The sequence below is a fragment of the Mustela putorius genome, unplaced genomic scaffold, assembly GCF_011764305.1.
Source record: "Mustela putorius furo isolate JIRA1106 unplaced genomic scaffold, ASM1176430v1.1 tig00000253_pilon_pilon_pilon, whole genome shotgun sequence".
Taxonomy (NCBI): domain Eukaryota; kingdom Metazoa; phylum Chordata; class Mammalia; order Carnivora; family Mustelidae; genus Mustela; species Mustela putorius.
In genome coordinates this window covers 7,954,099-7,975,857 of record NW_025421329.1, presented here as the reverse complement: position 1 = coordinate 7,975,857, position 21,759 = coordinate 7,954,099, and the positions used below count along the sequence as shown (strand labels likewise).

At 44.6% G+C, this 21,759-nt stretch overlaps 2 long non-coding RNA genes across 2 annotated transcripts; one reads left to right on the top strand and one right to left on the bottom strand.

Moving 5' to 3' along the window:
• Positions 1 to 500: 500 nt before the first annotated feature.
• On the bottom strand, positions 501 to 4,553 carry LOC123391602. Its single transcript, XR_006606302.1, has 5 exons — positions 4,340 to 4,553; positions 3,515 to 3,585; positions 2,729 to 2,854; positions 2,538 to 2,628; positions 501 to 577 (listed from the first exon to the last, which is right to left on the bottom strand). It is a non-coding gene; the product is annotated as an uncharacterized LOC123391602 (long non-coding RNA).
• Positions 4,554 to 7,041: 2,488 nt separating this feature from the next.
• Positions 7,042 to 21,142, top strand: LOC101684135. Its single transcript, XR_199564.3, has 3 exons — positions 7,042 to 7,619; positions 8,239 to 8,388; positions 20,115 to 21,142. It is a non-coding gene; the product is annotated as an uncharacterized LOC101684135 (long non-coding RNA).
• Positions 21,143 to 21,759: the final 617 nt, after the last annotated feature.

Genomic DNA, 21,759 nt, shown 5'->3' with positions numbered 1-21,759 from the left:
CAGATCTATTACTTTGTAATAACAGCCTTAGGAGACAAGCATGGCAGAGTTAGTAGTGCATTGTTAGTATGGAAGTACATGCTGCTCGACACTGTATCATCAGTGTTTCAAGTGTATACTCCCACATTGAGTAAAATGAAAGGACATAATCTAGAGCCAAGAGAAAGGAGCTCTAACTCTAGTTCAGCTACTAACTAGCTTAATCATTTGTTCAGTGACGTACTTTACTGTGAGTCCCAAAGGCACATCTCAAGGCAAGGATTTCTTTCACACAATTGGTTTGTTTAGTGAGTGATCCCAGGAAGCAATTGAGAAAGAGGGTGTGCAAGACTGGGAAGGGAAGGAAGGAAATAACAACGTTCCTTATGAGCAGGTTACCACCATGTGCAGCTGGTGACTCAATTCAACTGGGACACGGCAGTGACTATGTAGAATAGAACAGAATCATCCTGACTGAGGGATGAGGAAGTAGGGTTTTTATTATTTATCTACTCCCATTACTCACTGATGGGAATTTTCTCCTGGTGTTTCCAATCTTTTGTGCATTCTCTTCGGCAGCCCCGGGACCAAAGAACACCTTCAGGTAGAGAGATATAGGATGCCTTTGGCTGTAGCGAAACTATGAAGATCATTTCCAGGGGCCCAAGGGAAAATGGATTTGGACAGAATCTGCTCAGTTTGGAAGTAGCATATACATTTGCTAACAGCCTAGCTTCTCAAGCTAGAGTATTCAGATGGAGTATGTCATGGTAGGGCAGCAAGCAAGGACTTTTTGAGCACTGACTCTGGGTCTAAAGGCTGCTTAGCACTCGGAGGTACATAAGAAATTTCAATACACCACTAGGCACCTGGGTGGCTCAGTCAGTTAAGTGACCAACTCTTGGTTTACACTCGGATCATGATCTCACAGTCATGAGATTGAGCCCCGTGGGTGGCTCCACACAGTCTGCTCCAGAGCCTTTCTCCCTCTGCCCCTCCCCCCACTTACACACACACATACTCAATCTCTCTCTCTCTCTCTCTCAAATAAATAATATTTGGGGGAAAAAAAAGAAATTTCCATACAGGGCTTAGAATATCAGGCATATACTGAATGTTTACCCTGGGTGGGCCTTAAACATACATGATCCCATCAATTCTAATGTAGTGCGGCAAGTTAAGAATTATTATCCTGAGGCTCAGAAAAGTTGATTTTCTTGTTCAAGATCCCACAGAGAAATAGAGGTCAACCCATGGTCATCTACATGATCAATGTCCTCTAGCTTGCTACAGGGAGCAGGGACACCAGGCTATGGCTGACCTCTGGTTTCTGCTGGTTTGCTGAGAACTAATAAATGAGGTTATTAAGGTTGTGGGATAAAAGATCAATTTTTAAAATAATTTTTTAAAATGTAGGATTATTTGTTATTTGAGAGAGAGGGAGTGAGCAAGAGAGAGAGAGAGAGTACAAGCATGGGCAGAGGAGGAGCAGAGGGAGAGGGTGAAGCAGACTTCACCTGATGTGGGGCCTGATGTGGGGCTCAATCCCAGCACCTTGGGATCATGACCTGAGCCGAAGACAGATGCTTAACCCACTGAACCACCCCTAGGCTTCCCAAAAGACCAGTATTTTTTTTTTTTAAATCTGTGTATTTTTATATACCAGCAACAAGCAATGGGAAATTGAAATTTTTAAAAATGCTATTTATAATAACATAAAGAATGAAATGCTTAAGGATAAATATGACAAAAGATGTGGAAGTTTTATACAGTGGAAACTCAGTATTGCTGAGAGAAATTAAAGAAGATCTAAGTAAATGGAGAGAACCTTGGGTCAGGAGACTCAATATGTTAAGATGTCTGTTCTCCCCAAACTGATATATAGATTCAGTGGCATTCCAATCAAAATCACAGCAGGCTTTTTTTGTAGAAATTGACAAGTCGTTTCTAAAATCCATATGCAGAGAATCTAGAATACCCAAAACAACTCTAAAAAAGAAGAAAGCTGAAGAAGGAAGTCTGATTTCTAGAGTTATTATAGGGCTGCTGTCATCTACTACCTTGCTTAAAAAGAAACTATTCAGCTGTCCCTCCCCCCAACATGATTTGGGTAGAAGAACTTGGTGGATGTATTCAGAAGCTGGAAGGTGGACGGGGTTGAGCTCAAGGAGGTCTCATCCTGAGTCTAAGTCTTGGGCCAATTGGTTGCCTTGTGACAGTAAGAACTTCAGTGCATTCAAGAAAATGAGTTTTTTACTTGCTGGTTATGTATTTGTTGATTTTCTGGGTTTTGTTGTAAGATTGGGAACAACACTCTTTCCAGCTCTCTATATTATCAAGCAGAAACTCTAAATCAATGGAATGAATTTTAAATAAAAAGAAGGGATGAAATGATTCAGTGGTCTAGGAGCGACAGTATGAAATGAAAAGAGGGCCTCAGGTCAACTGAATGTTGGAAGACTGTCAGAAAGCCCGAGAGCACAGTCAAGGTTCTCTATCACTTCCCCATTTTCAATACCATGTGGGATTTCTTCTCCAACATTCCCTAAATTACTTACCTTTTTAAGCTTCCTTGAATATTTCAAAGCTGGTTCTCTCTATAACAATAAATTTCTAATGAACACGTTGGAAATTGTGACGTCATTATCTCTGAGCAATAAAAGGATAAAAAGGGAAATAATTATCTGCTATCACAGTAGAAGAGGAATACAAAGAGTTCCCATAACTTCCCAAATCTCAGAAAACGCACCTGGCATTCCAAGAGTAGGAGAATAATTTGACCTCATGTTATGTCCATTGAGATATTCAGCTACATCTCTGGAATATTTTGGCCACATTACTGACAAAAATGATTGCCTCTTGTGCAGTAGAAAGCCTGTAGACAAGGTCAATGTCATTGTGTTTTACAGAAGCATCAGATAAGAATTCTCTCATCATAAAACCACAGAAATATTTAAGGTTTACTTAAACAACTTTATAGAAAAAGCAGAATAAATTCTTTCATGTTAACTTATCAACTATTTAACTAATTTCATAACCTTTTTTAAAATTTATTTATTTGACAGACAGAGATCACAAGTAGGCAGAGAGGCAGACAGAGAGAGAGGAAGGGAAGCAGGCTCCCTGCTGAGCAGAGAGCCCAACCTGGGGCTCGATCCCAGGACCCTGGAATCATGACCTGAGCTGAAGGCAGAGGCTTCAACCCACTGAGCCACCCAGGCACCCCTCATAACCTCTTTAAGTCCTACAATTTTTATAACTCAATAACTCACCCATATTATCATTTTTTATTAGGTGCTTCATATTTTCCTTGCCTCAGTATTAATAAATTAAATGATAGCAAAATATTTTAGCTCATTACTGAGTCTTGGGAATTTGAGAACAAGAAATTTTGAAAAGATCTAAAAAATAATTCTAGAAAAAGGTATTCACCATAGAAATTATGAACCTGAGACCCCCAGAGAAGCAGAAATAGTAGGCTCTGTCAGTTCCTGTTCTGACACCTATTGTCACATGATAAATGATTCTTTATTACCTTTCATGGTTCTGTGAGTTGACTCGGCTCAGCTGGGTGATTCTTGCTTGGCGTCTGTATCAGTCAGGGCTCTCCAAAGAAACAGAACCATTTATATAACATGTAAATACTTAGATATTTTACATATTTATATATGTAATTGGTTTTATAATTTATATAATTTGTAAATATTACATATCAATATAATACATTATACAAATTAATATAAATAAATTCTTATAATAATCATAATAATTATATAAATTATATTATATAATATATTATACAATCATATTATAGAAGAAAATATATAAGTATAATTATATAAACATAATAATTTAATATAATCATAATAATATAGTCATATAAATAATTATAAACATAAATACAAATTAATATTATGTGACTTATCATATATTATATAATCATATATGTATACCTTTTAAAATCTGCTTTTTAAGGAATTGGCTGGAAACTTAGTCAGGAATTTATGCAGCAGTCTTTTTTTTTTTTTTAAAGATTTATTTTATTTATTTGACAGACAGAGATCACAAGTAGGCAGAGAGGCAGGCAGAGAGAGAGGAAGGGAAACAGGCTCTCTGCTGAGCAGAGAGCCCGAGGTGGGGCTCGATCCCAGAACCCTGAGATCATGACCTGAGCCGAAGGCAGAGGCTTAACCCACTGAGCCACCCAGGCGCCCCTATGCAGCAGTCTTAAGGCAGAATTTCTTCTCTTCAGTTTTCTCTTAAGGCCCTCATGATTGGATAAGGCCCACCCACATATTTGAGGATAACCTCCTTATATAAAGTTGACTGATTTTAAATGTTGACTAAATCTACAAAATACCTCATAGCAACAACTGGATTAGTGTTAGATTACATAACTGAGTACTATAGCATAGCTAAGTTGACACATAAAATCCAGCCATCAAATGGCCTCTTGTATGGTTACAGTTAGATGTCTTCTGAAGGCTCTGTTGGGCTGGATGCCCAAGATGGGCCACTCCCCTGGTGGTTGGTGCTGACCATCAGCTGGAAGCTTGGCTCAGGCTCTTGACCATGTCAACCTGATCCCTCTCTGTTGCCTTGGAATTCTCTCAGCATAGTGTCTGTGTTCTGAGAAGGAATGTTCTAGGAGGCAGCATTCCAAGAAACAGGAAATGGAAGCTGCTAGGTGAGTTAAGGCCTTGCCTGGAGCTAGTACACTGTTACTTCCACTATGTTTTATTTGTCAAGGCATTCATGGATTCAAGAGGGTGGAAATATAGATTCCATCTTTTTATGGAGAGTGGTAAGGCCACACTATAGAACATATGGGCTGGTAGTTTTAGTTTTGGGTATTTTTGGAAAATATAATGGCACTCACCATTTCCATGTACACTGGCCAGCCAGCCAACTACCAGCACCTGCAACTCTTTCCCTCATGGCTTTCTCCAGTGGCCAGGGTCTGCTGTGCTTCTTGTGAGATAGGTCTTCAGCTGTGGGAAACTCATACCTATCCACTGCAGTTCTCAACCAATAATTGACAAGAGTTGGGTACTGTAATTCCTTTGCTTCCATTAACTACTTTAGTAGGATTAAGTTCCAGTTGCAGACTATGGTAACTTGCTTGATAATTCACTCTTCATTGTTGACTTTCTTTTGTTGTTTCTCCTCCCCACTTTCACTACCGTGTTGCTTTCTGAGATCACCTACTGAAAAATTTACTTGCCCTCAAATCTTTGTCTCATGGTCAGCTTCTGGGAGAATCCAACTGAAGTTACATAGAGTAATGTGTCCAATGTCAGAGCCTAAACTAGTGGCTAATCTGACTCCCAGTCAAGAGTACTTCCCATAGTTGTTATATTCTGAGACAGTTTCAGAATAATCAAGTGTTAGACTTTATTGAGTGATGGGGCAGGGCTCATAGAAGAAAAATTTGAAGTGTATATTAACTACATTAAACAGATGTTGCTTGGAAAGAGCACTGGAATAGGAGTCAAGGAATATGGACTCTCACTGTTCTGTTCCGTGAGTATGTTGTGTAACTCCCAAGCATGAACAGGAAAGACTAAATTCCCATTCCACAGTCACACTGGAACTTTCCTTTAAGAGTCAAACTGGTGACAACTGCAAACAGCAGTATCAGAAAGAAAAACAAGCAAATGAATGGAACCATTTAATTTTTCTCAATTTTGATGGCTCATTCAATAGCATATTATGTTTTTAAAATTTTCTTGTAAGCTTCTCATGTAGTCCTGATCCACATTTGAGAAGTAGACAATTAACCCAACACATCATTCTACACTGTCTGGATAATCAGCCTATGTTGAAAGTTTCTGGTTTTAAAAAACAAAATCTTCAGCTATGATCTTTAGCAGACAGTTGTCAATGGCTCACTTTAACAAGAAAGGGCTCCAGGGATAAAAAGTGATCTCTCTGTCTGAACAACAAATGTTCCTATCATTGCAGAACATACATAGGCACGAACTGCCTGGATAAAGACAGTCATGATATTTTTTTCTCCATTGGTTTATTTAAAAAAGAAAAGCCCATATATTATAGCTTCCCCCCACCACTAGCTTCTTTAGGATTTATGAAATTCACCTAGCTCAGTGTGTGTGTGTGTGTTGAGTTTTTGATACCTATCTCTTTGTATGTTAGTGAGTAGGGTAGAAAAGTACAGAGAACAGATTAATAAGAGAGAGAATATCTCAAAAATGGTCTTGGACACAAGTAATAATACTGATAATGTTCTGTAATAAAATAACCACAGGGTCAGGATGTATGTCCTTATTTGCTTACTAAACTGATCACACTTTTCTGGTTGAAAGGTAAAATGCGATTTAGGTGCTAAGAATTTAGAACTTACTTTGGTTTGACATATATTTTTATGTTTTTTTTTTTAAGGCAAATAATTTGATTTGGTCTATAGTTTGTTTAGAAAACTTTACTTTCCAACTTAATTGAATCCACAGCTGCTGGAACTGGTCTTTCCTTGCTACACACTAGCTTTTGCTTCTGCTAAGGTGGGAAAAGACTTAATTTGGGAATTATATTTCTCTCAAAGATCGATTTCAAACTGGATATTTTTAAAAAGATATGTTAGTTGACAGATTCATATCTACATTACCACCTCCAGAGCAGAGGATGTTCTTTTTTTGTTTGTTTATTGTTCTGCTGGTGTGTTACATCCTGAATGCTGAGAACAGAGGCTTCCTCTGTGTCACGAAGACAACTTTTTATGAGCACTTGCTTCTTCATTCTATGGAATCAAATACTAGGAACTTTCATTTAATCCGTGTATTCATTTTTTAAAGATCCATCCAATAGACATAGGGAAAGGGGGAGGAAAACCTAGGAAATAAAATCAGTTTCTAAGACGTTAGAGTGAAAAATAATCTTATTTTTAAAGAGAAAGCCTCAAATTAAGGAATGAATTCAAAAAAAAAAACTTTATTTTTCCTTTCTTGACATCTACAGTATGCAAAAGGCAAGAAAGCCTCTTTGAGTTGGGGAAAAGTTGTCCTTTGAAATGACTTCAGTGATATGATTTCAAACGCATTAATTTCACACCGTCCACAGTAGGTAATGAAGATGCAAATTCGGGTCAGATTCACGGTCCGGAAAAACTGCAAATTAAGATGCTGTTGATTGATCCGCTGCCGGCTGTCTTAATCACCGTGATCAAAATCCAAAATATTAAGAAAAGGGGCCCGGAGGGATGCCTTTGGGCTTTTGACAAACCCTCGACCAAACTCGGAAGCCCAGCCTGCGCTTTTCCTAATCTTTTTCCAGGCAAAAGTCCCCATCAGCCCGCGTGGGGCTCGCAGTGTTTCTCGAGAGCTCTTCGACATCCCCCATCCCCCAAACCCACACCCACCACGACCCCGGGAACCGGTTTGGGCTGTCAAAACACGCGGCGGCGTGCTGAGTCCCAGTAACTCGCATGACGATTAATGAGCGGCTTGATAATTTAATATCGCGTGTGATTAAATTATAAGGCGTGGGGGAGGGGAGCTCTGAGCTCCGTCGCCGGCCAGGGCCGACGCCGCGGAGCCTGCGGGTCTTGGCTGAGTGCAAACCGCGCGCTTCCTTCGCTCAGTGCCTGGCAGGCTGGGCAAGCGGCGGGTCCGCGCCTTCCCAAGGTCAGTGGGCCTCGGGAGGGGAGGGCGGCGGGCTTGGGGTTTGGGGGGAAAGGTGGCTCGCAGAGCCGAAGTGGGAGGTACCGACACGGGGCAACTCGGGTATGAGCAGAAGAGCTGGGCGATCGGCTGGCTTTTCTCTCAGCAGAGGCGCGGAGGGGCCGGGCGACGGCCCCAGGCAAGGGAAGATCTCTTTCTTAAATCCCCTGTCCCTCTGGTACAGTGGTTAATGGAATCCTTGGGACCCCCGAGACCCCTAGAAACAGGGAGCTCCGGGGTCTGTGCCGGGCCCCCGCCCCCCGCGCGTGGACTTGGAGAGGGTTCCCCTGCAGGTGAGGAGGTGGAGGCCGCGTTGAGCCCCCAAAGCCCCTCTCCTCTGTCGCCTCAAACCCCGGTCCTGTCTCCCGCCGGGCGGGGTCCACGCCAGCCTAGGTTTAGGCACGTCGGGAGGAGAGAGGGAGTATAAAGCCACACAAGAGCCTGAAGTCTCGGGAAAGCGGACGGATGCTAACAGTCTCCGGGGTTCCCAGCTTGATTTATTGGGGAGTAGCGCGGGATTCCGAACTAAGCCCCTTTGAGGTTACTGGAAGGACTCCTTGCTGTCACTCCCTTCTCCTTAAAGGACCGCAGGCACGTTCGGGCGTGGCTACCCCTTTCTCTGGAAGTGTGAGCCGAGGTTTGGAGGCGAACGCCCCGCGTGGACCCGCGGGGGTAAAGGAGCCGGCTGCCCGCACAATCCCCGCAGCTATGGCGTAGTTCCTCGGCGGGAGAGGTAGGTGGCTGCTCCTGCTGCAATGCAGAGCGTAGAGTCTGCGCGGAGGACGACTGTGCTAGAGGGAGAACCCCCTCAGTGGGCCAGACCGAGCGTCGCCCCTTTGCGGTCCCATCGAAGGGCTTCATATTCAGCAAAGGGAGGGTAGGCCCCCGAGAGACGAGGATGTCCCTGAGAAGACCCTAGGAAACTGTTCAGACGCCGAAATGAAAACGCCAAATCCGGGCTCCGGAGGGTGGGTGTCCAAGCCATGCCCCGGACAGCCAGGAGGACCGGCAGGATTTTCAGCCAGGCAATGAATCCTGGAGGGGATGCCACAGGCTGAAACCAGGCCACCTGCCTCCCTTCAGCTAGAGGGCCCGGGAGAGCTCCAGGAATGGCGCGTCTGGTGTCTCGTGCTTTGCGCTCCAGGTGCCCTGGCAGAACCTCCCTCCAAGAAAGGGATAGGAGCTTCCTACGCCCTGTTCCTTGGATATGCAGGTTAACCACACTTCCTTGGCTTCTTTAAAAATTTGGAAGTAGCACCAAGCAAGGGGGGAAATCAGTAGCAACCAAATGGACTTGTAAACAAGGGTCACAGGATGGGGGATATATTATCTATATATGTATTATAAGTGTAATAAATGCATATATACATATATGCATATGTAATATGTGCATATGTTTGTATATAATATAGAAATATATAGTATATATTTTAATCATATATATATACCAAAGGAGACGATGAAAATGAACCTGCCTGAGCACAAACAAAATACAAATCTGTTCTAGGAGGCTTAGCCTGAAATACTCCAAACTAGCAAAGGGTGTAGGTAGGCTGTACCTACAAACCCAGGATATTTGGAACACACAAAATGCTCCTTAGGAAAAAAGTTTGAAGGGTGCGGTGGGGGAGGGGTGTTGGAAACACACCCAGAAGACTTCTTTCGCCCTTGGCCTGCGACTGTCCTTGGAAACGCCTGTAATCCCGGTGGCTTTGTTCCGGCCGAACTCCTCTCGGTCCAGGCTGGCAGGCTCTGAGGAGGAGGCCACCCCGTCAAGGTGTCTGAGTAATAAGTAACGAGGTTTCATAGGCAAGGATGCTGCCCTCCACCGCCTCTGTATCTGAGAATCACTCCGCAGAGAGGTAGCCCCTGCACGCTGGCACTGGACCCCCGCGTACTGCCACGCCCCAAAGCCAGATGCAAGATTGTGGACTGCCGCTTTTATCCCTGTTCTTAAAACATTCCTTAAGTTGTTCTTCCTCTGTGCCTTGCTCCGACACAAGCAGAACGCCTTTATCTGGTTTCCACCCCAAACAGCGGATGGGCCTACGGAGGACAATTTGAAAGCTCAGGGCCAACTTCTTCCTCCAAAAAGTGCCACCTACCACGTAAATGACGGACGCCTCGTGGACACAATACCTTTCCCAGGAATTAAATCTGGGTTCCACAAATCGGACTGGGAAAGTCCTAGACAGAAGTGTGTCCTTGGAAAGAGGGACTCGAGGAACGTGTTGTGATGAGGGGCGCCAAGCTAGGTTTCCCAGATTGTTTTGTTAATCTCTAGGGTGACTAAAGGACACTACGCTACTGTGAGGGAGAGGGCAGGCTCCAATTTCTAACGACTCCCAAATTTGCAAAAAGGAGGAAGAGTCGTTTTCTTTCATCCACGAGATCACTCCTGTCTAATGATGTCGGACACCTGCAAAATGACGTCGAAATCGGTGGCGCATGGGGTGACATTGTTCATTCAACCTGCCAGGACGCGAATGGTGCTGCCTTTTTCCTGCCTCCCGAGGGCGAGTTCGCGCATTGATTTCACCCCTCGCTCTCAGCCCTGCTGCCGAACACCATTTAGGCCAAGATCGGGTATAATGGGAAACACTATCAGCAGACAATTACCCTTTCAGAGGATTCACTTCTCCTCACAGACACTGTTATTTGAGAAATAGGATCATTTGATTTCATATTGCACTAAATAACACCCAGCCGGTTCAAATTGCCAGCTTCTTAAAAACCGCCCATTGGAATAAATTGCAGCAGCCTCTTTTGCTTTTCAGGGCAACATGATGGGCACCGGGCAGAACTTGTAAAAATAACTACAAAGCCAGCCCCGAGCTGCCGCTATTGGTGGGAACAACTCTGCCACCCGGCAGGCAAAGGCATTTAGCCATCCGGTTTCCTGCCACCGCCCCCTCCGCCCGCCAATTTAGGGATGGTTCAACCACTTGGCTTTGGGATTAAAATGAACAGCCCCAGCTGCCCGGAGAAAGCGCTTCCGGACACCGCGAGTTAGTGATGGGCAGAGAGAGGTGGGCGGGTGCACAAGGCACGGATTTAAGTGGGTGCGGCCGCGCTGCCTCCAGGGCTTTGGCGTCTGGAGATAGCCTAGGGTCTGGGGTTCGCATTCGGGGTGTGCGCCCTCCAGGTTCGCGGGTCTTGGGATCGCACCTGGAGCGTGCCACTGCCGCCGCGCTTTGCTTACCCGCGCGCGCTGCAGACCTGCGGGCCGCAGCACCTCGCTTCCCGCCCCCCCCCACCCCGACAGCCTCCTGACCTCAGCCCCCGCGCCAAGCAGGGAGCTGTGGCTCAAGGGCTCCGACTGGGGACAGAAAAGAGCCTCACTGTGGCTTCAGCGAGGAGTCCAGAGGGTGAGGAGGAAGGAACACGGAGAAAGGGAGAGAGACGAGTTTGAGTTCGCTGCACACCCGCCCCCAGAGACGTTTCAGGACGAAATTAAGCTTTTTGAGATGGGCCACGAGCTGCGGTTTAATAGACACTGTTCAACTGGATGACAATTCTGCTCGATGGGAGCGTTTCACCCCAACCCTTTTGTGTACAAGATTTGACTCCTTGGTGCTTGTTTTATTTGTGCCAAGGGGCTGGGAGAATTTAAGACGGCCCAGGCATTGGCGAGTCTGTCTGTTGAAGTCTTTATTACATTTGTGCTAATGTATTTCACGAAGGCCGAATTAGATTCTCCCTCAGGTAAATTGAAGTCCGCATCCCGGGGACTCACCTGTGCACCCCGATTCCGGCCGTGAGCTGGAAGGACCCTTTAGTGGATCCCGAGCCCCGGAGGGAGTTAGTCTGGCCCTTTGGGGGACTGGGTGGGAGGCTTTTCCCTTCCCAGGCACTGGGAGGAGCCAGGGAGCAGGGGTTGTGGGCATGCGTCTAGAGGGAAGGTTACTGGCGCGTCGAATGAGAAACTAAATTCCTCTTGCTGGGTTTGGCGCAGACATTAGGTCCGGGACAGCGTCTGGGGTTGAGGAGAAGGCGCGGGCGCCTGCCTTAGATGGGGTGATGGGGGTCTGAGCGTGCCGCACCCTCCACTTGGCCTTGGCCTTGCCCTGCGGAGCCTGAGCCTCGCTACCCTTTAGCATTTCGTCCCTTTCAGTCTTCTCCCCAGCAAATAAAAGAGCAGTCCCCGAGCCCCATGTGTGCGTACCCGCACCAGACCCTAGGCCGGGTTGAGCCTCGGGTTTTTGAAAGGTTGCCTCCCCCGCCACCGAGCCTAGGACGCGACCGCGATGCGCGATTTCCCAACCGCCAGCTTTGGCGCTGAGCGTCTGGATCCAAGGCCGGCCCCGGGTTGCCCACCGGAGCCTAGGCAGAGCCCCGGCGCCTGCAGCATCCAGGTCCCTACCCTAAGGCCCTGGCGTCCCCACCCCGCGTTGCTCTTTGCTCCAGCCCCTCGCACTCAGCGAGTTCTCTCCCAACTTCCCACTGCCTCCCGGTGGGGGCGCAGCCAAGGAACGCTTTTCTAGTTAAATGCCAAGCCCAAACGCCGCAGCTTTTCGAGGAGGTAGGAACAGGGTGATCAAATTCGGAGGAGCCGGAAAACATGTCTCGCCCGGCTCCAGTCTTTTCTGCGGGCGACAATGGAACCGCAGAGCTATCGGTGGAACCGCAGCGCCTCAGTCATCCCGACTCTGTCCGGGTGCTGGACACCCAGAGCAGGCGGAGGCCGCTGCAGCGGCTAGCTGCGTCTTAGGGTCTTCAAAGGGGATTCTTGGGGCAGTGTGGGTGGGCCTTTCCTCCTCACGCGCCTCTCTCACTTTCTTTCCAACCAGGGCCGTGGCAGCGCGTTCAAGGTCGGCCTCCAGCACACAGTAGAGAGCCTTGCGTTCTCTCTGTCCTGGTCTGGGAGCCCTAGAGAGAACCGGTTGTCGCAGCTCCTGTAAGCTTCGGCCTCGGGCTCTGGCCGTGGGTAGAATGTCATCCCCTTTGCTCACTATTCCCGCCCCCATCCCCGATCTCGATTCTGCAGTGCAGGCCCCCGCGCCACCCTCCCTCGCCCCTTCTCCCTCCACCTCGCCGCCTTTACCAGCGCTTTTTGTTCCCCTGCAGGATTCCCGGCCGAGGGGCAGTTACCGTGCTCTCCTCCGGTGGACGCTAATCAAGTAATTTCCCCATCCCAGCCCCATCAAATTGCTCTTTAGCTGTTGAACCGCGGAGTTTTGCTCGCCTTTTCACATGCTAATCACACCCATTCAGCGGCTCTCGGTGGGGCTGTTTGTCGCGGGATAAATCTTCTTGTTTGCCGGCTGCATGATTAATTGATATTGTTGTCTGGCTTTTGTGGGGGCCGCGAGGAGCTGAAAGGCGGCGCGTCGTGACTGCGCCGGGGGCCGCTGGCGACATCATCGGGCTGCCGAGGTCCCGGCGAGGTCGAGCCGGGGCTGATGACATTATGCGCCCGATTTGGTTTTCCTTATTAAAAGGATGATGAAAGACTCAGAGACCCCAGTTTTACAACCCACCAACAGGACTTGAAAACCGCACAGAGTTTAAGCCAGAAGCGCAGACAAAGCCCGGGCGTTTGCTTAATTCTGAGAAAAGAGTGGGTGTCACTTCTCCACGCAAGAGACAATTAAATCGCATTTCGGCCTACCCGGGATTTCCATAGGAGTTGAACGTGAGCGCGCAAAGCTGTGGTTTGTTTTTTCAAACAAAGATTTTTTTTTCTTTTTTTGAGAGCCGTGAGGGTTGTAAAGATGGGTCAAAACCCCTAAAAGATAAGTAAAGGGATGCAAGAGCTTAAAAGGAGACTTTACAAGTTGTGGTCGAGGAAGCAGCGCAAAGGCGCTTCCTAGCCTGACTGCGGACTGCCAAGCGCGCGATATTTAGACCGAATCGCCCGCCACGAAGTAGCCAAGCGCCAACGCTCAGCTCTCTGGATCACGAAGGCCGGCGACCGCCTGCCGGGCAATGTGTTATTTGCTGTGACCGGTCCTTGCTCTTTGCTGTAGTTTTCCACTGTTCGCGGGGTGTACAGTCAAACCAACAAATTCCTCCGTCCTCCGCACCGCTCCCTCCCCTGCGTCCTGGGGTTTTATCCCCTATGGACATCCCTGAAAACTTGGAGATTCAATTAAATAATTCCAGTTACGTGATGCTCCTACCGCCTGCTTATTGCAAATATTTCCTTTTTCGAGTTCTTAAAAAAAAAAAAAAAAAGCAAAGAGAAGAAAAGAAACTGTCGCCTTCGCTTTCACTGCGCGCGGGGTAATTGATAGGCGCCATCGGAGGTCAGAATTTGCATAAGAATTAAGAGCAGTAAATTAATTTAATATTCCATGCACATCTCCAATTATTCCTGGAGACCTTTGTCTCCGCGGCTGCCAGAGAGGGGATTCAGCTGCTCTTCAGCCAAACAACATCTGTGCGGTTAATAATTTGATAAACAGCTCATACAAATAGTTTCTGAATTATCTGGCAGCCCAATGACTATTCAGTTTGGAAACGTTTTGGCAGGGTCTCTCCCGCGTCCTCCGAGGGCCTCAGGCGTCCGCCCAGACAAATGTCTTCTTATCTTTTAAACATCAGCAGACGACAATGTGTACAATGAGTCATTATCATTAAGTAATAACCCTACCCCTTAAAAAAAAAAAGAGAGAGAGAAAGAAAAGAAAAACGCCTGGGTCATCGCAGTGTCGGCAGGTCGTGTATCAAAGACCCTGAGATTAATAGACCTGTTGGGGAGGGGGTACTGAGTGAAGAACTGCTTGAAGGGAAGAAGATTTGGGTGTTGGGGAGGGCTTAATATCATGGATTGAAATTGCACCTATGTATGCAACTCTCTCCTGGAAGAGGAACATGATAGGTGGGTGAGAGGGAGACTAACTTTTCACTGGATCCTCTCTTGTACCTTTCAATTTTTCCCTTCATGCAGGTATTATTTATTCCAAAAATAAATACATAAAAGACAAATTGAATTATCAAAAAGCAGAGGTGAATTATTTTTGCTGCCTATAGCCCTTAACTGACATCTCCCCATTCCTCCATCCTACCCTCACCCTGCCCCCAGCCTGTGCCTCCCACCTGCATTCTGATACCAACTTCCCACAAAAGCAGAAGTATGTCAGCTAACATGTTGAGTTGGCCTCAGTTTGTAATGAAGCACTTGTACAATGATGCCATAATGTTGTCAAATACAGACCTGAATTTAGACACTTTTCCTTTGCCATTCCTGTCTCTACAGTGAAGATTTCACGGCTGCGATTATGTTCCTTTATCTTTCTGCCACCCATAGCAGAACCCTATTCCTGACATTAAGTCTACGAAAGAACCATTTGATCTTGAATGAGGCTCAGACTGCTCTAATTTTTGCAACCTGTGTGTTGCAGCTCTTTTGACAAGTCTGTGTTTACCCTGGAATTGTTCTGCTTCGACTTCACTATAACAGGATGTTCGACTGGGATCCTTATCTCTGTCTATACATTCCTACACGTTTGATGTATATACCTCACCCATTCAATATGTTTTCTATTTCCTATGCTTCTGACAATCAAGTACTTGAAGCCACTGAAAATTACCCTGAAGTTTTGAGTAGTGTCCAAGCAGCAATATGATCGAGCTTTGTCCTTGTACTCTAATGGGGTAGCACTAAGCTTTAAATACAGGCAAGCCCTTCAGACTACAGGTCTAAATATACAACTTTACAATGAATACAATGCTTGCCTGGCTCAATTGAAGAATTACTTTTTCAGAAAACAAGTCATTGTGTCACAAGAATGCAACAATAGCATTTCAATGAAGCACATTCATTTCTATTTTTAAAAAAATTCTTTTTGCATTTCATTAGGTTTTTTCCCTGGGCCTTGCAAGCTTTAAAAGCATACAAATCATCTCTGTTATTTATGATTAGGGGGTCTCTGTCTGCATCTTTTTATTAATTTCTGACTTTGATTCAGACTTCCAGTCAGCAGAGTAATTTGAAAACATTTCTTTTCTTAAATGGAACATTATCAATTCAATTGGGAACCATTCTAATTTTAAACACCAACATATTCCGTTTCTTAATCTGCTGTTCTGATGTTACTCATTTTTATGCACACAACCTATCCCCTTTGGCAGTAGTTCCTTTATGCTTGATATTTATCTTCTTACATTTGTTTGACTATTTTTCAAGGCAGTAGATGGGCAGAAAATGGCTATTAAACAATAAGGCAGGGAACTCTGATTATGTTTTCGCCTATGTAAGTAAAGCCACAGACCACTGAAATTTTGAGGCTGGCTTTCTTCCTTTCTCTCTCTCTTTCTTCTCCTCCTTCTCCCTCTCCTTGTTCTCCTTCTCCTCCTCTTCCTCCTCCTGCTCCTCCTTTTCTTCTTCTTCTCTGCCCACTCTTCCTCCCCCTCTTTCTCCCCTCCCCTCCTCCTCTTCCTCCTCTTTCTTCTTCTTCTTCTTCCTCCTCCTCCTCCTTTCCTCTCTTCTTCTTCTTCTTCCTCTTCTTCTTCTTCTTCTTCCTCTTCCTCTTCCTCCTCTTCTTCTTCTTCTTCTTCTTCTCCTTCTTCTTCTTCTTAACTAATGAGCCCTCTCCAGAAAAGCCGTCTGGATACCATTGAAGTTGATGAGTTTGGAAGGATGATCTTGATAAAGGCTTGGCTTCTTGATGATTAAACACACATTTTCAGCACAGTTTCTTAAATGAGACTGAGATCTGCATTGGAGGGAGGTTTGCTGAACACAACCAGAAATTATTGGCAAAAACAATCTAGAGTATCACTTTACTTTGTAGAGTTCAAATCAAAGGTAACTGCTACTCACATATACTTGCAATAAAAATATGAGAAATATGGTATTAGGTGATATTCAGTAACTTAAATGACACATACCCTGGGTATTTCCAACCTAATCATGAAAGAAAGAAACCTTCTCTCATGTGGAAAGTTATAGAATGGACAAGGAGCACAATAATGATTTTAAAAGTTACTATCTTCCTCAAGGATAAAAAGACTTTTGTTTTTAATTTGAAGGAAAGAACAGTGCAGAGAAATTTAAAAAAAAATTCTCCCAGTAAACAAATTCTTTCATTTCATTTGAAAAAATGAATGATTCTGGATTTTCCCTTTAAGAAAGACAATTTCTACATATGTGGCCATCTTGGACCCAAATCCATTAAAAACTGAGTTTGAAAAATATAGGCTAGCATGTAAAAGTTATAAACAGGATTCACTTAGATAAACCTGTCTCCTTTCATTCGCTCCTATTTTAATATTTAAATAAGCTGCGCTGGGATCCTGGATACTGGGTTCAAAAAGTTTTGGCCTATGGATAATTGCAAGCCACAGAAACAAGTCCCAATTCCTCAAAGATGACTGTAAAATGTCTCTGGACATCGTAGATGTCAACCAACTTCATGGTTCTTTCTTCTCCTTTTGCTCCCCCCAGGAATCATGATTACAATCAGCAGGTTGACCTTCACCTAACTCTAAGGACAATGTTCACACCATTCCCATTATAGATGTGTATGTTTTTTAAAGACTGTTCAGGAGCATGGCAGTAAACTAAAGTTGAAGAAGACAGTCGTTATTATATCTTTTCTTTTCTTTTCCTTTTTCTTTTTTTCTTTCTTTTCTTTTCTTTTTTTTTTTTTTTTTTTTACAAATGTGTACCAAGGGGCAACATGGGTTAAGTGTGAGTCTGGCTGGCTCTGTTTGAAAGAGAGGGTCATAGACAGTGGGGACTGTGGACACCCTGAGCCACCAGCTTTGGCTACAAAGTTCAATCCAGCAGTCTAGCGTAGACTGAACTTGAGAGGGGTTCCAAAGATTTATTCTGGTTTGCTGACTCTGTGAGGAGAGGAGATGGATCCTGCAGAATATCAGACTCATCAGCATGACATTTGAGACCTGCCACAGTCTGGTTGGAATCAACATTGGGGGATAAGGGGAAAAATGTTGGGCAGTAGCTAATGGTTCTATTTGTCCACTGTTGTACTGGCTCTGTGTACTTGGGCAATCACCTAATCTCCCTGTGTCAGGGACCCCTGTCCACCACTTCTCACCACCCAGTTACTCTCTTCTTGAAAAGCACATGCCTGCCCAGCTGGACTACATTTCCCAGCCTCCCTTGCAGGGGTATAAACCCACATGACTAAGTTCTTACCAATGAAATGCAAGTAGAAGTGAAGGGAGTAATTGTCATCTCATACTTGCACCTTCCTGTTCTTTCTTGCTGGTTGGAAATGGTGCTAATGGAAGCCGCACTTAGAGGATGACAAAGCTCCCCCAATGACTCCTTGGAGGGGAGCCTGGGTGGCTCAGTCTTTAAGCATCTGCCTTTGGCTCAGGTCATGATCCCAGGATCCTGGGATGGACCCTGCATAGGGCTCCTTGCTCAGCAGGAAGCCTGCTTCTCCCTCTCCCACCACCCCCCTTTGTGTTCCCTCTCTCGCTTGTCTCTCTCTGTCAAATAAATAAATAAAATCTTAAAAAAAAAAAAAAGATGACTCCTTGGAGCAGAGTCTGTAGTTCCACCCTGGATTGTTACAAGGAGTGAAATAAAATATCTATTTTATTTGAAGCAGTGCATATTTTAGTTCACTTTGCACTTTACCCAAAGTAAATCCATTCCCCGACTTTATTATTCTTAAATGTAAAACTGTGTCTTAGTTTGGGTTTCCCCCAAAGCAAGCATTTTATTGGGAAGTGATCTGAGGAAATGCCAGTTGAGGAGTGGGTTTGACAGACAGGAAAGGGAAGGCAACCATTAAAGTGGACTTTGAAGCAAATTACCATTGTGAGCAACTGGGATTTAATTCTATTGAGGCAATTCTGGGAAGCGTTATAGAACACCTGCCTTAGAGTAAGTCCATCTGAGCTGGAGTATTGATACACCAACCCCCATCAGTCATTAGCTAAGGGTTAGTTTTCATAGGCATTATTTCCCCAGCACTTGTTTGGCCTGTTGCATAGGCAGAGTGGGCTTCAGGGACCAAAAAAAAAAAAAAAAAGCACCAAGGCAATGCAACGCAGGTGCTGGCGTTGGATATTGAGCTGGTAGGAACTGAAGTTAAGGGCAAAGGTCTACTGATAGGACACTGACCACATTTGCTACAGAGGGTGTTGGTGAATAGTCTTGAAGCTCCCCTTCCTACATTAAAGTTATCTGGACTCAGTTTTTATCAGTCTGTTCTTCTAGTTGCTAATCTGAAGTGCCTGCTCTAGTCAGACTGGTGTACTCGATTTAGGGCTCTCCAAATATCATGAGCATTTATTTTCCTATTTGTGCCATCCTTTCATGGGAATGCATCTCATCACTTGCGTAGGCCCCTTTATCTTTACTACTTGAACAACCACCCTAGAACTTAGCAGCTTCTTTTTATTTTATTTTTTATTTATTTTAATTTATTATTTTTCAGAATTCCATGAGTCAGAAATTTGGGCAGGACTTACTAGGCACTTCTCCATAGAGTACCAGCTGGGCCTATTCATGTGGAACCACCGTGATGACCTCTTATCTTCAAGGGCCTCTCTTTGTGTGGCTGCTAATCATTCAGTAGCCCAGCCAGAACCTTCCTACAGGATGGCAGCTGGGCTCCATGAAAGAGGAAGGAGGAAGGGGAAGCTGCTAGTGCTTTTAAGGCATGTGCTCCCAGAAGTCTCAAAATATCATTCCATCTCATTCTATTGGTTAGAGCAGGTCACAGGGTCTGCCCAGGCCAAGGTGGGCATTAGACTTTTCCTCTTGGTGGGAGGAGCTGCATGTGTGTACAGGAATAGGAGGAACTGTCAGTGGGCTGATTGAGATACTGTTCATCATGCCTACCCACTCCTTGGGCACTTATTCAATTCCCCGAGACATACTCTTATCCTCCCTCATCTAGAAAGCCTTTGCTGCCACATTAGTTCACTAAGGTCTTATAGCCTCATCTGAACTCTCTAGGCACCTCTTATTACACACATTTCTTATTTTGTCTTTAGTCACTTGTTGTCTTGTAACGCTTTGTTACTATCTGTTCTTGGCTCTTTGAGGGTATAAATCCATGTTAGATTTCCTACATTTTGTACAGTGTGGGAATACAGTGTGTATCTGTGCAAAAACAAAGGAAGGGGCATAGAAGTAAGGGCTGGGTAGAAGGAGTGACCAGCATACATATACTCCCGGGCTAAGATGTAGATCAGTAGGTCATTTCTAGTAGATTTCTCTGGAGTCCTCAACTGTATGCTCTAAAAATCAAATAATTCTGAAATCCTCTGAGGCTAAGTGAGGCTTAGGGGGCACACATATCCACATACAGGAATGTCCATGTTTGTGACTGGAATAGATATCCTGGAAGGCTTCCCCATCCCAAACACTGTTCCTCTGACATGATGATTCTCTTGTGTCAAACTTAGCCCTCTTTTAGAAGGCAAAGTACTACCTGATGGAGGTGGAGTGAGAAAGAGGGGGAGGGAATTTAAATCCCTTAGTGATAAATTAACTAATAAGAGAACTGTTTCTTTTTCTCTCAACAGAAGGAACTGGGGCAGCTCCAGCGTGCTGGAAGATTAGAGCTCATAGAGGCTGAATGAAGGAGAATTGAGGAGGAGAGGTCCTGATGGATAAGAAGTCTCTATTTTCAGCCAGGCCGGTTGTCCAAGAGACATTCAAAATAATGCATTGCCCTAGGCATTAGAAGGTGGCTAGCGTTCTTCTGGACAATAGGAACAAATGGAAACATGGGCCAAGAGAAGATTCTGGAACTCTTGCCCATGTTTTTGTGGGTTTGTAGTCAGTGAATGAACATCCCTCCAGTCTCTTGGATTCAGTCTCTTACACTGCGACTAGGCCCTTTGTCACTATGTGTCCAAAGGCGGAGTGAGCCGTGGGAAACCTGGCCCATGATGTCCACAGGAAGTGAATTGAGAGTTGTTTTCTTTTAACAGAATCGCTAAGGGAAGTTCAACAGACAACTGGGATGAGTATGAGAGTAAAAGACTGACGCTTCCTCTGTTGCTCCTAGTGACAAGTGGGGGTATTTCTATAGCTCCTGAATATGTTCTCCCTGCAACCCCCACCCTACCTTTTAATTAAATGCCCTTAATTGCCCTTTTGGATCAAAACTTTCTTTATTGTGGTAGTCAAAGTAGGCTTGCTTTAGCTCACTTCATGGCTAAAGATATCAGATGTGTAAAAGATGATGGGTTATACACATTTTCATGATGAGCAGCTCTTTGTGTGTTGAAGTTAGCTAGCATGCAGAAAATGCACTTTGCTGGGCTCCTGGAAATGTTTAATGGATGTTGGCTCTAAGAGAGGCAAAATGTAGCATGGGTTCTGCTACAGGGCACACTTGGGTTTTAATTCTCCCTTTGTCACTAGCCTTGTGACCTTGAGCACATTTGAAAACTCATTTAGATGTGTGAAAAGTTGTCCTCATCTGGGAATTGAGAACAGCAGTACCTAAGTCATGGGGCTGTTACATTCAATACGAAGATATGTGCTAGGTTTTTATAAAGTTCACTGAAACAAAGTTGTATTTAATAAATGAGTTTTAAAGCAAGGTTCTTTTTTTTTCTCCCTCTTAGAAGGCTGTACCTCCAATTTCCCTTTTCTCATTTTACCATTCTGCATCCCCACCCCACCCCCTTCTACCCCACACCCTTCTCTGAGTCTACCAGTTCTCTGTATTTATGAGTCTATTTCTGCTTTTTTGTTTTTTTAGGTTTTGTGTATAATTAAAATCATAGGATATTTCTTTCTGTTTCTGATTTATTTCGTTTAGCATAGTACCCTCTAGGTCCAACCATTTTGTCACAGATGACACCATTTTTCTTTTATATATATAAATACATACTATATATATATATATATATATATATATATATATATATGTTCTTTATCCATTCATGTATGGCTGGACGCTTGGGTTGCTTCTATATTTTGGCTATTGTAAGTGATGCAGCAATAAACACAGAAAGGCATGTAACTTTTTGAACTGATATTTTCATTTTTGTGGAATCAATGTATCACATGGTATTTCTATTTTTAATTTTTTGAGGAACCTCCATTTTCTATAGTGGCTGCACCAAGTTACACTCTCACCTAGAGTACACAAGCATTCCCTTTTCTCTACAGCATCTCTAACACTTGATATTTCAAGCCTCTCTTTCTGTTAGT